Here is a 13,722-nt window from a genome sequence, read left to right as displayed (position 1 = left end):
AGCAGGCCAGAGGTGAGCAGCCCGCAGACTCATTTATTTCAGTTGGTACAGCAGCTTAAATAGCCAAGCCAGCCAATCCAGTCAAGGGGTGGTTTATGCCCTAACCAATCACAACCTGTTGCCAGGCAGTATCTGAAACCATCCAATCACAGCTTGTTGCCAGGCAGGCTCTGTTGCCATGTGGTTTCCAAAGCCATCCAATCACAGCCTGTTACCAGGCAGGCTCCCTTGCCAGGTGGATTTCAAAGCCATTCCTGAGTAACTGACACTCACTTGCCAGCGGCCATCTTGGCATGACCTTCTCACCTTCTCATTGCACTACATTTCCCCCTTTTCGTTTATTTTTGAGCAACGGGAGGCATGATTCTTGGCCATGCCATTGTTGACCCCGTTTCCATGTGGTCTCCATACGCAGCTGTGCCTGTCTTAGGTTGTCCCCCAGGGGATCTTACCCGTCATTGACTAACCAGCGCTCAAAATGGGAGACCACAGGAGTGCTTGCTCAGAAGGGGTAGGAATGAGGAACAGTGGTAATCAGGAATGGCATGACCACATGCAGGCTGTGGGCCATTTGAGTGGCTGACCAGAGCTAGTGGGGTACAAAGCAGTAATGGATGTGGCTATGGGCAGTTCCTCAGGGTAGGATGATTGGGGAGGTGCGTCCGCTAACAAGGCGGGCTCTCAGTCTTGTTCAGCTGGTTCTGGTTGACTGTCAGTTGCAGGCTTGATGTTTCTGGCTGGGACCCAAATGGGCTGTCCCGCATTTTCTGGAAAGACACAAGCATATCCTCGGCCCTTGGTTAGCAGAAGACTTTCTACAGGTGTTGGAATCCAGGGTCTGAATTCTGCATCTGCTCCTAAATTAACAGCAAACATGCAGGTGGGATGGGGTCTAGTGGCTGCCCTGAGAGCCTGGGGTGCCTGAGGACTGCCGCAAACATGGGGATTCTCACTGAGTGCGGATGGGATGACCTCATGTGGGTTATTACCTCGAGGTCATCTGTGTTCATCCTACAGGTATTTGGGGGATGGCTGACCAGGCATTGCTGTGTTGTCTGCAATTTCACTGTCATTTCACTGTTGCAGCTCTCTCTCCCCAAATCATCAACTGTTGCCTGTGAGGCAGAGGCCTGGAGTGATAGGCTCTGATCACTCACAGATTTCTGATCACTCAAGCATTTAGGCTGTCTTCCACTGCTTTCCCAGGCTATCAGCAGAGAGCTGTATCAGAAGAGGAACAGCTGGGACATGAATGGGCACCCATATGGAATGCTGGCACAGCAGGCAGAGGCTTAGCCCAATACACCACAGTGCGGGCCCCTGCATGAAGTTTTTGAAGTGCCCTCATATGTTTGCTACTTAGGAGAAAATGTGTTTTTATCTTAAAACTCAAGTGCTCTTTTTTTCCTTATCAACTGAGAGATGATGGTGTATGATGCATTGTCTTTTTTTTAAGATTTATTTATTTACTTGAAGGGCAGAGTTAGACAGAGAGACAGAGAGAGGGGGGTCTTCCATCCACTTGTTCATTCCCCAAATGGCCGCAAAGGCCGGAGCTGGGGCAGTTGGAAGCCAGGACCCAGGAGCTTCATCCAGGTCTCCCACGTGGGTGGCAGGGGTCCAAGCACTTGGGGCATCTTTTGCTGCTTTCCCAGGCATGTTAACAGGGAAATCAATTGGAAGTGGAGCAGCCAGGACTCAAACTGGTACCCATGTGGGATGCTGGCACTGCAGGAGGTGCTGCTACACCACAGCACAGATCATGCTACACTTTGAAATAAGAGAAACAAGAACTCCAGTATGCCTTGGATTTTACTTTTAAATAACTAGTTTTTAAATATGTATTACAACAGATCTACAGAAAGCAAAAGAACTGATTTCTCAACCACAGTTCACTGGATGAGCTTTCCCTTTTCCAGCCTAGGCAGCAGGGAGTGAAGAAGAGCCTGCCTGTTTCATCCGGTGACGTGGCTCAATAGGCTAATCCTCTGCCTTGCGGCACTGACACACCAGGTTCTAGTCCAAGTCGGGGCACTGGATTCTGTCCCAGTTGCCCCTCTTCCAGGCCAGCTCTCTGCTGTGGCCCGAGAGTGCAGTGGAGGATGGCCCAAGTGTTTGGGCCCTGCATCCCATGGGAAACCAGAAGCAGCTGGCTCCTGGCTTTCAGATCAGCAGTGGTGCACTGGACGCAGCGTGCCAGTTGCGCCGGCCATTGAAGGGTGAACCAACAGCAAAGGGAAGACCTTTCTCTCTGTCTCTCTCTCTCTCTCTCACTGTCTAACTCTGCCTGTCAAAAAAAAAAAAAAAAAAAAAGAGAGAGAGAACCTGCTTGTTTCTCTGGAGAAAGTGAAGGCTCTGAAGCTATCTTCCCGTACCCCTTCCAACTCAGAAAACCAAGGATAAAACAGCTTCGTCTGCTTGCAATGGTCTAACAAAATGCCTGAGGGTAGGTGATTCACAAAAGATAGAAATTCACTCCTCCCAGTGCTGGAGCGTGGGGAGCACCTGTGAGGGCAGCACAGGTTTGGTGTGTCCAGTGAGGGCTGCCGCGGGCTTGCAGGATGATGCCTCACTGCTGTGCCCTCAGCGGAGGGAAAGGCAGCACCCACTCCCTCCACCCCGGCAGTCCATCATCTGTGAGGGCCTCACTGTCAGGACTTAACCACACCCTAAGGGCCCACCTCTTCACACTACAACATCGGCAATTAACTTCCAACATGGGAACCATGAGGGGAACTTGTGTGTAGGGGGTGTGCACATTCAGGACAGAGCAGGGGCCTTTGGTTTTCTGCCAGGAACAAGGGACCAATAAGACAGAAAGAAGATGAATTATCATGAAAAATAGTCATTTTCCTTTAGATGCTTCAAAAAGAACTAACTTGGTATCACTCATTGTTCTACACACTTGAGGATCAGAGGTAATCAGGAAAAATGTCCTGGAATTGAAAGAAGAAATCTGCAAAGTTGCATTGAATAAAAAATAAGGGAACAATAGTGACACATTTCACAACAGAAATATTTACTGTTCTATAGAATGTAATCATTCCCTGATCGACTCATGCCCTTCTTGTGCTTCCAATTTAATCACAAAATGCTTTTGAACTCCTTCCCCATGTGTTCTGGATTCTTATCCCACCTGTCTTTCAAGTTTTATCTTTAAAATTCATATTCACTCATTCTTATGCTTCCCCCCCGAATTTGGGATAATTACTCAAGCTTGTGGAATCAGCCAGCTGACTACCAAACATTGTGATAACAAACAATCCTGACATTTCAGTGCTTCTAATAAGAAAGGATTCTATTTCCCTTGTGCTATGTGGGCATCAGCTGCCCCAGGTTACTTGTAGATAGGCCCTGGGCTGAATGAGCAGCCCCATATGGTTTTCCATGGCTGTCTTCAGAGAGAAGCGAAGAGAAGAGAGTGGGGCCCAACAGGTGGTCAAAGTCCCGGTTCAGCATCATACTCATTAAGTCCACTCACTCACTTTTTGCTGACCAAAGTACATCAAGTGCCTGTCTGTGACAGAGAGGCATTCGTCAGACAGGCAAAGTATTATCAAGTTACATAAGTAATCTGCAGAGGGCCTGTGGGGAGAGGAATGAGGATATTTGGCATAGGAGTAACAAAACATTAGGCTAGATATGTAGTTCTATCCTTTGTGTGTTGTTTCTTGTTTGGTTTGGTTATGTAATACCCACTACTTCTGCTGAAATTTTAATTTAGTTTAGTGATCATTGTTTTATCAGTGGGATTTTTGTTGTTGTTCTCAAATATTTTTAATCTTTAAAATTTACTAATGTATTTTTTTCAATTTCTGTTTTCTTGAGTTCACTTTTCTCATTGTTTATACTGTTCGCTGGACAAATGAATTGTCAAAGATCTTGTGGTACTAAGAGACACACGTGAGAACATTTATGTCATGGTTTAATGGATTTGCTCTGTAGTCCATGTTCATGTGTGTGAGGTAGGGTAGAATCCTTCCCCTAAACTCCTAGAGGGCTTTCCTTCCTACTCACCAACCCTTCCCTACTGTCACATGCTCCCTTGATCACTGAATTTCTTACATATTTTGTGCTTTATTGACTGTGTGCATTTATCCCTATTACAAGAGTAGGGTCTTTTCAGTAGGACATTGGAAGAAGGATAAAAACACGAGCTTTGTTTGGTCTCATGATCATTTTAGAGAGTTAATGAAATGGGTATTTAATCCAAGAAGCTAAGACATAATTCTTAAACCAAATCAAACTGAGAAAAACATCATAACTGATATATAGAGTACTTTTTCTTTTACAAAGTCAGTAAAATCAAGCAAGTTTGATACAGGAAAAATGAAAATACACTCTTCTGGAACAATAAACATATTTTCAGATAGAGGGGAAATTTTTAATTTAATATTTAAAATATTTAATAACATTTCAAAAGACTGAAAGCATTTCAACTTGTTTTACTAGATGAGCCCAACCCCTGAAAATAAAATTTGACAAAGAGAACTCTCAGAAATAATCTATGTACCGATCTTTCCACTAAAAATAAAGGATACATGAAATGATTAAAATCAGAGGCTTAGAAATTAATTGGAACTACATTAAAATTCTTGCTCTATTGCAAAGAAATATTTTATGACTCGGACACTTAACTGTTCTAAATCATTTTCCTGAAGTAAAGTAATGACACATACCTTAAGAATAATGTTAAAGGTAAAAATTATGTAAGTACATTTTAAGATATTTTATGCATTCAGCTTATGTCTGATCATGCTTATTCATGCATGAGGAGGAGGAGAAAGAAGAGGAGGAGTAAAATGTTGAAATGGCTGTAAATTGTAACATCATAAACCAAGTCTGATAAAATTGAATCCTGTGGCATAATATAAAACAGAGTCAAAAAATAATAAAGACTTTATCTGGAAATTCAACAATAATTTAATAGAAATATACATTATTTAACTCATCACATAAGAGGAAGAAAAATGCATGAATCTCTTAGTAGATTCTGGGAAAGTAAAAGGTAAATGTCATTGAAGAAAATCAGAATCCATAGAAAATATTGTTCATATTTTGAAGCATGCTAATAAATCAAGAAGGAAAAAGGAACCCTAACATCACCAGAATGTTTTTTTGTCCTAGAACCTCTAGCTATGCCTCAAAGGGGAAAAATGTATAATTAGAAGCTAAAATGACCCAAATTATCATGATTTGCAAGTATGAATGCTTACTAGGAATTAATCGAGATGTCTATCAACTGATGACTGGATAAAGAAACTGTTGTACATATACACTAGGAAATACTACTCAGCCATAAAAAGGATGATATCCTGCCTTTTGTAACAAAGTGGATGCAACTGGAAACCATTATACTTAGTGAAATAAGCCAGTCCCAAAAGGACAAATATCGTATTTTACCAGATCTGTGTACATTTGTGTACCAAAAATGTAATGTGTAGCAGTGAAACTGACATTTTAAGATTCGATAATTGTTTACATCCCTTGTCTCTACTGTTGAGGAACAGCGTTTGTGTAATTCGTATTTTCGTTGAACTATTCACTTATCAAAAATATATCATTATAAAAATTAAGAGAGGAAATAAGAAAAGAAGGAGGAAGAAGGGTGGGAGCATGCGTGGGAAGTACCACTGTGTTCCTAAATCTGTATCCATGAAATACATGAAATGTGTTTACCTTAACATTTTTTTAATTTAAAAAAGAGATAAAAATTAAAAATAGCATGTTAAAATGTATGACGACAATTAAGGATCATTTTAGGTTACAAAAGTAATCTTTACAAAAGAAAAAGCTTTTATATCAATACTCACAAACTGGTGCTATTAAGAATAAAGTTATTTTGATATTATGCAACAAATAGCATGGCCTAATATAAATTTAACAAGACTTACCTGAAAGAAATGACACATGTCTAACGAATGTAATATTAGGACCTCACATGTTCCTGAAGGAAAGACACAATTGCAAAAATGTCATTTTCTCCTACATTAATCTATAAATTCATCAACAACATTGAAATGGGGATATTGATTTGTACTGGAATCACATTTATTTGTATGAAAATAGAAGAAATGTTCACAAAGAGTAATGAAAGAACACATATTTCAGGCCACATTAAAAGCCTCAATGATTTAACCCAAGTAATCAGGGTGCACACACTGAAAATGGGGCAAAGAACATGAGCTCAGATTTCTAAAGCAGACAAAATGAAACATAGTCTACGATACAGGCAAATCTCATATGTATAAACAATGTATTATTTATTATAATTGGTGACAGGAAAACTGGCTAAATTTGGACAAAATGAAACTGGATTCTGATTAACCATTCAACACAATGGGGTGGGGGCGGGGCCACAGAGAGGCTCTGATGGTGCCTTTCATCTGGACGCTGTATTTTTGTGTTCCTGAATGATATCTTCACTGTAGTGAAGGGACCGAAGGAGCTAGGGAATTACGGAGTGCTTCTGCACGATGCTGCCCTGCTGATCGCCCTCATTTTCAGCATGTCTCCACTGCAGACCTAGATTCATCCAATGGAAGAATGTTCCATTTATCACACAGTTTCTTCCTTCCCTGTTTTGGGGGGTTTGTACTGATGCACCCCACAGTTGTGTGCAGCTATTATAGTTTGGCCCTGATGATGACTGCCAGTCAGTGCTGTCAGTCATATCCCTATTGCCTGCACTGGGATGTGAGCTGGTGGAGATGATACCTTCTCCGTGGTAAACTATCTCAGGGCAGGGCACCTGAGATACTCCTTTTTAACACTAAAGAGTCAGTCAGAACCTCAATAACTGTTGAATGAAGAAACTGTCCCTCCAGATTTGAAGAGCTAGGGGTAGAGTTGGCATTCCCAGGAGGATCGAGAAGCCAGAGCACAAGTGGGAGCTTCTGTGAAGCACAGAGGACTCCCCATCTGCCATCCTCATGGCCTGTGCTGAGAAGGAGGCTGGCACTGTGATCTGCCTGTTTGAGTAGCAGCACCACGGCCTTAATTTCAAAGGTGCTGTCCCCAGCAAAGTGCCAATGAGAACATTTTTTTTTTCAGTGTAAACAGACACACCTTTATTTCAATAAAATTAATCAATTAAATGCCCCCCAAAATTAGGTTCTGATCTCTAGCTTCCATCTAAATGATTCCAGAGAAATTCAAGATTCAAATAATGGAAATACAATTTTAAGATAACTTGAAAAACTGTAATCTAGGGATAAGAACATTCTGAGCTTGGCATGTAAAGGACAGGTAAGAGTCACATGAAAAACTCGTGAAATTAAAATACATATGAAAAATAATCTAATACATAGCAATAACTAATATGTGCTATTAAATTGCTTATATATAATTATTAATGCAATATTAATAGTATACACAGCAAACCAAACAGAATCTCAGTTAAAAAAGAAGAAAAAAATATAGGAAATCCCCTAGGAGACCAATGTCAATGGCTTATAAACAAAACACATCAAAGTTATCAGCAAATTAAGAAATACAATTTAGAAAAAATAGCAATATAAATAGTTAAATGTTGTTAAACATTGTACCTTTTGATCCAAAAAAAAGCAAAGCTAAAAATAACAATAATCAATGTCATCAATGTCATTCAGAATCGGTTACTCCTAGCCAGAGGCAAAGTTAGCATAACCTTTTTAGGAGTGATCTGATAATGAGTAGATTTTAAACAGAAAGTTCTAAGACTGCCTATCCTTTATTTTTATTATTTTTGTTTGTTTTGACAGGCAGTTAGAGAGAGAGACAGAGAGAAATGTCTTCCTTCCGTTGGTTCACCCCCCAAATGGCTGCTACGGCCGGCACACTGCACCAATCCAAAGCCAGAAGCCCATGTGGGTGCAGGGCGCAAGGACTTGGGCCATCCTCCACTGCACTCCCGGGGCCACAGCAGAGAGCTGGACTGGAAGAGGAGCAACCGAGACAGAATCCAGCGCCTCAACTGGGACTAGAACACGGGGTATCAGCACCACAGGCAGAGGATTAGCCTAGTGAGCTGCGGTACCGACCTATTTTTATTCTTTAAAGATTATTTTTTTTAAAAATTATTTGAAAGGCAGAGAGAGAGAGAGAGAGAGACATCTTGTATCCACTGGTTCACTCCTCAAATGGCCACAGAAGCGAAGTGTGTGCCAGGCTATATCAGGAGACAGGAACTCTATGCAGATCTCTCACATGGCTGGTGGGGGGCCCAAACACCCAGGCCATCTTCGCCTTCTTCTGATGCCTCCCTTGGCACATTAGCAGGAAGCTGGATGAGGCAGAGTAGCCAGGACTCAATCCAACATTCCAGTGTGTGATGCCAGTAGTGGCTTACCCCACTGCATCACAACACCAGCCCCTTGACTATCCTTTAACTCTGCAAGTTCATTTCTAAAATTTATACTGAAAGTATAATTGAAAAAATTTATGAAGATATATTTTCAAGACTCACTGTAAAATTTAGCAAATAACAAAATAATAGATCTAAACTAATTAATAAATACCTGACTACATCAAACACTATGATACCATGGAATGCTAGCTTGCATTAAAAATAATGATGCAGAGCTCATTTTGTAGAAAAATGCACTGGATTTTTTAAAAAATTGGGTGCTCTTTCAGTAAGCATGTATATATTAATTTTAGAATCATAATAGTGGAATTTAGCTATGTACTTTTTCCTAATTTTGGTAAAAACACATGAAAACAGAGTGTAACTTTCTGAAATCATTCTGAGGGCAAAATAGTGTATATTTATTAAAAGCCTTAAAGCTGCCCAAACTTAAAAGGGTAATTATACTTGTAAGAAATTATCTTAAAGGAACTCTGCTCCGCGTGAGAACAGGGCTGTTTCTGTAAAGCCCCCTCCTTTACAGGGGACAGCTTGTCCTTCATGTCACCACCAGCCTCTAAGGGACAGGGGCCTAGGGATCAAACGTGTTCTAGGCTGCCCTACATGGTATTGTTAATATAAAGGATGGGTCATTTGGAGGCTGAGCAGCTAGGGACACAAGAGTCCCTAATACAAGGATCCGTGGGTGCTCTGGGTCCCCTCATCTACTGCATGTCCTCTCCACAGAGAAATGCAAAGGGCATATGGCCCCTGGCTGACTTCACAGGGTTGTCTGGTGCTGGGGATACCCAAACACCTGGTTAACTCATGCTGTATTGTACCCAGCTTGGGGACAAGAGCAATCACCTCACAAGAATGAACATATATATACCTTTTATAAGTATATATACAGGCTTATACATATGTGTGTGTATGTATGTGTACATATCTTTTACTCAAATCAGAAATACTACGATCTAATTGCCAAGTGTTTGCAGCCTTCCTTTTCCGGTTCCACAGAGAGAGTTGGAGGGTCCTCTGTGGAAAGTGAAGCTGCTAATGAAGGCAGAAGACAGGGTGGGGAACAAGCATGGGATGCATGATTGGGACACTGACCTGTGTCATAACCAGTATTATTTCATCTTCACAAGAAACCTTCCATAGATAGTAGATGCTGTGTTTCCACTTGAGTCTTAAAGGTGTCAGGACCTCTGGCCAGTCACACACTCTGTAAGGAATCCTAGATCCAGTATTTCAAACTCAGGCTGTTCAAACTCTTCATCCATTCCCCACACTGAAAACACATAAAGGTCAAAAATGGATTACCTGTATTGCAATCCATGAAGAAAATTTTTTAAATTATTAAATCTCATTTAATAATTTTATTATTAAATTATTAAAATGTTAGTAGTTATTAGTTTAGTAATTATTAAAATATTAGTTTAGTAATTATTAAAAATAATAGATTAGAAGATAATTGTACAGGAAATGTCACAACTTATAAAGCAGAAATAAAAATGAGGTCAGTTCAGGGGAGGGCATTGTGGCACAGCAGGTTCAGCCACCACTTGAGAGATCAGCAACTGATTATTAGAGTGCTTATTAGAGTCCTGGCTACCCACTTCTGATCCATCCCCCTGCAAACACACCTTGGAAGCAGCAGATGATTGTTCAAATTCCTGCCGCTAATACGGGAGACCAGGATAGGTTACTGGTTTCTGGCTTCAGCCTGGCCCATGCCCAGAAGTTGCAAGCACTTAAGGAGTGAACCAGTGGATTTATTTCTCTCTCATTTTCTGCCTTTCAAATAAATAAATAGTTGTTCAAGATAGTTCTGGTACACATGCAATGGAAAAATACTGGAAATGTATTATAAAAGCTAACAGTGGGCCGGCGCTGTGGCTCACTAGGCTAATCCTCCGCCTGTAGCACCAGTTCTCCATGTTCTTGTCCCTGTTGGGGTGCCGGATTCTGTCCCAGTTGTTCCTCTTCCAGTCCAGCTCTCTGCTATGGCCCGGGAGTGCAGTGGAGGATGGCCCAAGTGCTTGCGCCCTGCACCCGCATGGGAGACCAGGAGGAAGCACCTGGCTCCTGGCTTCGTATCAGCACAGCACGCCAGCTGTGGTGGCCATTTGGGAAGTGAACCAATGGAAGGCAGACTGTTCTCTGTCTCTCACTGTCTAACTCTGCCTGTCCAAAAAAAAAAAAAAAAGAAAGAAAAAAAGTTAACGGTGGTGGAATTATAAGTAAATTTTTTCTCTGTATTTTTATTTTTTAAAGGTAGATGGAGGCTAAGCCCTTATTTTTTTATATATTTCATTTTTATTTGAAAGGTAGAGAGACAGACGGAGAGAACTTTCATCACTGGTTCAGTCCTCATAAGCATGCAACAGCAGGGGCCGGGTCAAGCTAAAGCTAGGAGCCTAGAACTCAATTCAGGACTCCCACATGGGTAGCAGGGACCCAAGCACTTCAGCCATCACCGATTCCTCCCATTAATGCCTACTGTGCACTAGTGGGAAGACAGAATCAGAAGCGGAATGGGCACTCCACCCAGGCCTTCGTATAGGGGACGAGGGCTCTGGAACAGCGAGCGTCTCAAGTGCCACATCAAACGCCCATCCTCTTTGTGTTTTTAAATTTCCACAATACCTATTAATATTTGTGCAACTGGGAAACAATAATAAAAGAAGCTCCCACATGTGCTTCTGTGTGAGCTACCATAAAGACGTCAGCACAAGGCCAGGGAGGGAATTAGAACTCTTCCTTTGGGGTGCGTCTTTTAACGTGTTAGATCTGGAGATAACCGAGCTGCTAGAGGAACAGTGGAATTACTGGAAGTGACATCTGCAAGGGACCTCACCGATCACTGCACTCAGCCTTGGCATTTTGCAGATGGGGACAGGGAGAGCAGAGGAATCCGAGAAGACAGTGAGCATCCTTGACCCAGGCACTCATCGCCTTCTTAACAGGATGGAGCATGGACATTCATTCCTCCAAAAGTTTCCTGTCACTAGGCCCTGAATAAAAGTCAACGTCTTATAAACAGCAGCTCTTTAGCCTCTGCCCTGACCACAGAATTGAACAAGCTTAGAAAACAAGGCGGGTTTTGCAGCATTCACTTTTCCTTTGCAAACCACTGGGATGAAAAACCAAAGTCCCAGCCCTCATCCGCTCCATCGAGGCTGTCTTGTTCTTGCTTCCCTCAGCTGAGAAGGACAAGGCTTCTCAGAAGGCATTTTCTCTGTCATGTGTGTTCTGATTATGAAAACATGACGCCGGCGCCGTGGCTCAATAGGCTAATCCTCCACCTTGCGGCGCCGGCACACCGGGTTCTAGTCCCGGTCGGGGCGCCGGATTCTGTCCCGGTTGCCCCTCTTCCAGGCCAGCTCTCTGCTATGGCCAGGGAGTGCAGTGGAGGATGGCCCAGGTGCTTGGGCCCTGCACCCCATGGGAGACCAGGAAAAGCACCTGGATCCTGGCTCCTGCCATCGGATCAGCACGGTGCGCCGGCTGCAGCGGTGGCCATTGGAGGGTGAACCAACGGCAAAGGAAGACCTTTCTCTCTCTGTCTCTCTCTCTCACTGTCCACTCTGCCTGTCAAAAAAAAAAAAAAAAAAAAAAAAAAAAAGAAAACATGACATCATAAGTGTATGAAATGTGGAAAATAACATAGAAAATCCGAACCATGTGTTATGCTACTGCTCCATGACAAGGATGGCTAACACTTTACAGGCAGATCCAGACTTCTCCCTTTTATGCCAGACACACCCAGGTAAGATTCTGCAGGCACAGAATTTCGATTATTTTAAGATTTATTTATTTGAAAGGCAGAATTAGAGGTGGAGGGGGGGACAAAAAGAGATCTTCCATCTGTTGGTTCACTCCCCAAATGGCTGCAACAGCAGAGGCTGGGCCAGGCTGACACAGGAGCCTGGAACTCCATCTGGGTCTCCCATGTGGGTGGCAGGAGCCCCAGTGCTTTGGCCACTCAACACTGCTTTTCCAGGCACATTAGCAGGGAGCTAGATCAGAAGAACAGCCAAATTTGAACCAGTGCTCATATAGGATGCCACAGGTAGCAGTTGAACCCAATACAGCTCAGGCTTCTAATGTTATTCAAAACATCCATGGCCAACCTTCTTGGGAATGGGAATACCCAGTGCCCTGAAGGTGCTCAGCTCTTGGCCAATGAATTGTTAGCAGACGCCCTGCAAACAACAGCTTGAGATGTGCTGGCCTGGGTGGGGTCCCCCTCTCCCATGTGTGCTATTTCCCTAAGAAAACTTTCCCTCCAGTGGCTGCTCCCTGGGCCACAGTGGAATACACCTGAGGTGCCCCAGGTCACATACACACCTGAGGTAAGAGGCAGGTTCATTCACTCCAGCAGACTGGTATCTGGGAGAGAATAAATGGTGCTGCTCTAAGCCAATCTGGGTTGATAAACAGGACTCTCACCTGTGCACCCCCACCATGTCAAGAGGTTTTCCTCTCAGAATCCCCTTGACTTGCTTTGGGTGGTCGGTGCAAGGCTCAGCAGGTGTTGCTCTTCCTGCTACCAGGGAGGAACAGGGATAAAGATCTGCATCCAGTAGTCAGTCCCTCTGTGTTCCCCAGGGCCTGTGGCAGTCCAAGGAAAGTTGAATTCTTTCTGTCTGGCATTTTTTTTTTTTTTGGACAGGCAGAGTGGACAGTGAGAGAGAGAGACAGAGAGAAAGTTCTTCCTTTTTACGTTGGTTCATCACCCAATGGTCGCTGCGGCTGGCGCACCGTGCTGATCCCAGAAAGCTGTACCTCCCAGCATGCCTGCCCTTCTGTGACCCTTTCCTCTGAAAACTAATGGGTTCATCTGACTCTGTCATAAGTGACAGAATGCTAGCTTAAAATCCAGGCCTTTTGAATGCTTGGGATATGCCCTCTTTTTTTTTTTTTTTAAAGATTTATTTATTTGAAAGAGTTACCCAGAGAGAGAAGGAAAGGCAGAGAGAGAGAGAGGTCTTCCATCTGTTGGTTCACTCCCTAATTGGCCACAACCGCCAGAGCTGTGCCAATCCAAAGCCAGGAGCCAGAAGCCAGGAGCATCTTCCAGGTGTCTCACATGGGTGCAGGGGCCCAGGCACTTGGGCCATCTTCTACTACTTTCTCAGACCATAGCAGAGAGCTGGATTGGAAGTGGAGCAGCCGGGACTTGAACTGGCATCCATATGGGCCCAGGACACACCCTCTTAAAACAGAGCTTAGGGCCCAGGGTTGTGGCTCATGGGTTCAGCCTGCAACACCAGAATCTCATGTCAAACTTCTGTTTTGAGTCCCAGTTGCTCCACTTCCAATCCAGTTCACTCCGTTGTACCTGGAAAAGCAGTGGTATATAGCTCAAGTGCTTAGGCCCATCCCAC

At 43.3% G+C, this 13,722-nt stretch overlaps 1 long non-coding RNA gene across 2 annotated transcripts in view; it reads right to left on the bottom strand.

The window, feature by feature from the left end:
- Window positions 1–13,722, bottom strand: part of LOC127486125 (uncharacterized) — a 139,962-nt gene that overhangs the window by 12,405 nt on the left and 113,835 nt on the right. Inside the window, exons 6-7 of one of the 2 annotated variants that reach the window (XR_011382561.1) lie at window positions 9,443–9,620; window positions 5,895–5,947 (exon numbers count right to left, since the gene is read on the bottom strand). This is a non-coding gene — a long non-coding RNA (uncharacterized lncRNA). Of the gene's footprint in view, window positions 1–1,607; window positions 5,948–9,442; window positions 9,621–13,722 lie in introns of those variants that run through there. The other variant, XR_011382560.1, reaches the window with a different exon arrangement.

The sequence above is a fragment of the Oryctolagus cuniculus genome, chromosome 15 (assembly GCF_964237555.1).
Source record: "Oryctolagus cuniculus chromosome 15, mOryCun1.1, whole genome shotgun sequence".
Classification (NCBI taxonomy): domain Eukaryota; kingdom Metazoa; phylum Chordata; class Mammalia; order Lagomorpha; family Leporidae; genus Oryctolagus; species Oryctolagus cuniculus.
The sequence above is the reverse complement of the archived record's forward strand: the minus strand, read 5'-3'. Positions and strand labels throughout refer to the sequence as shown.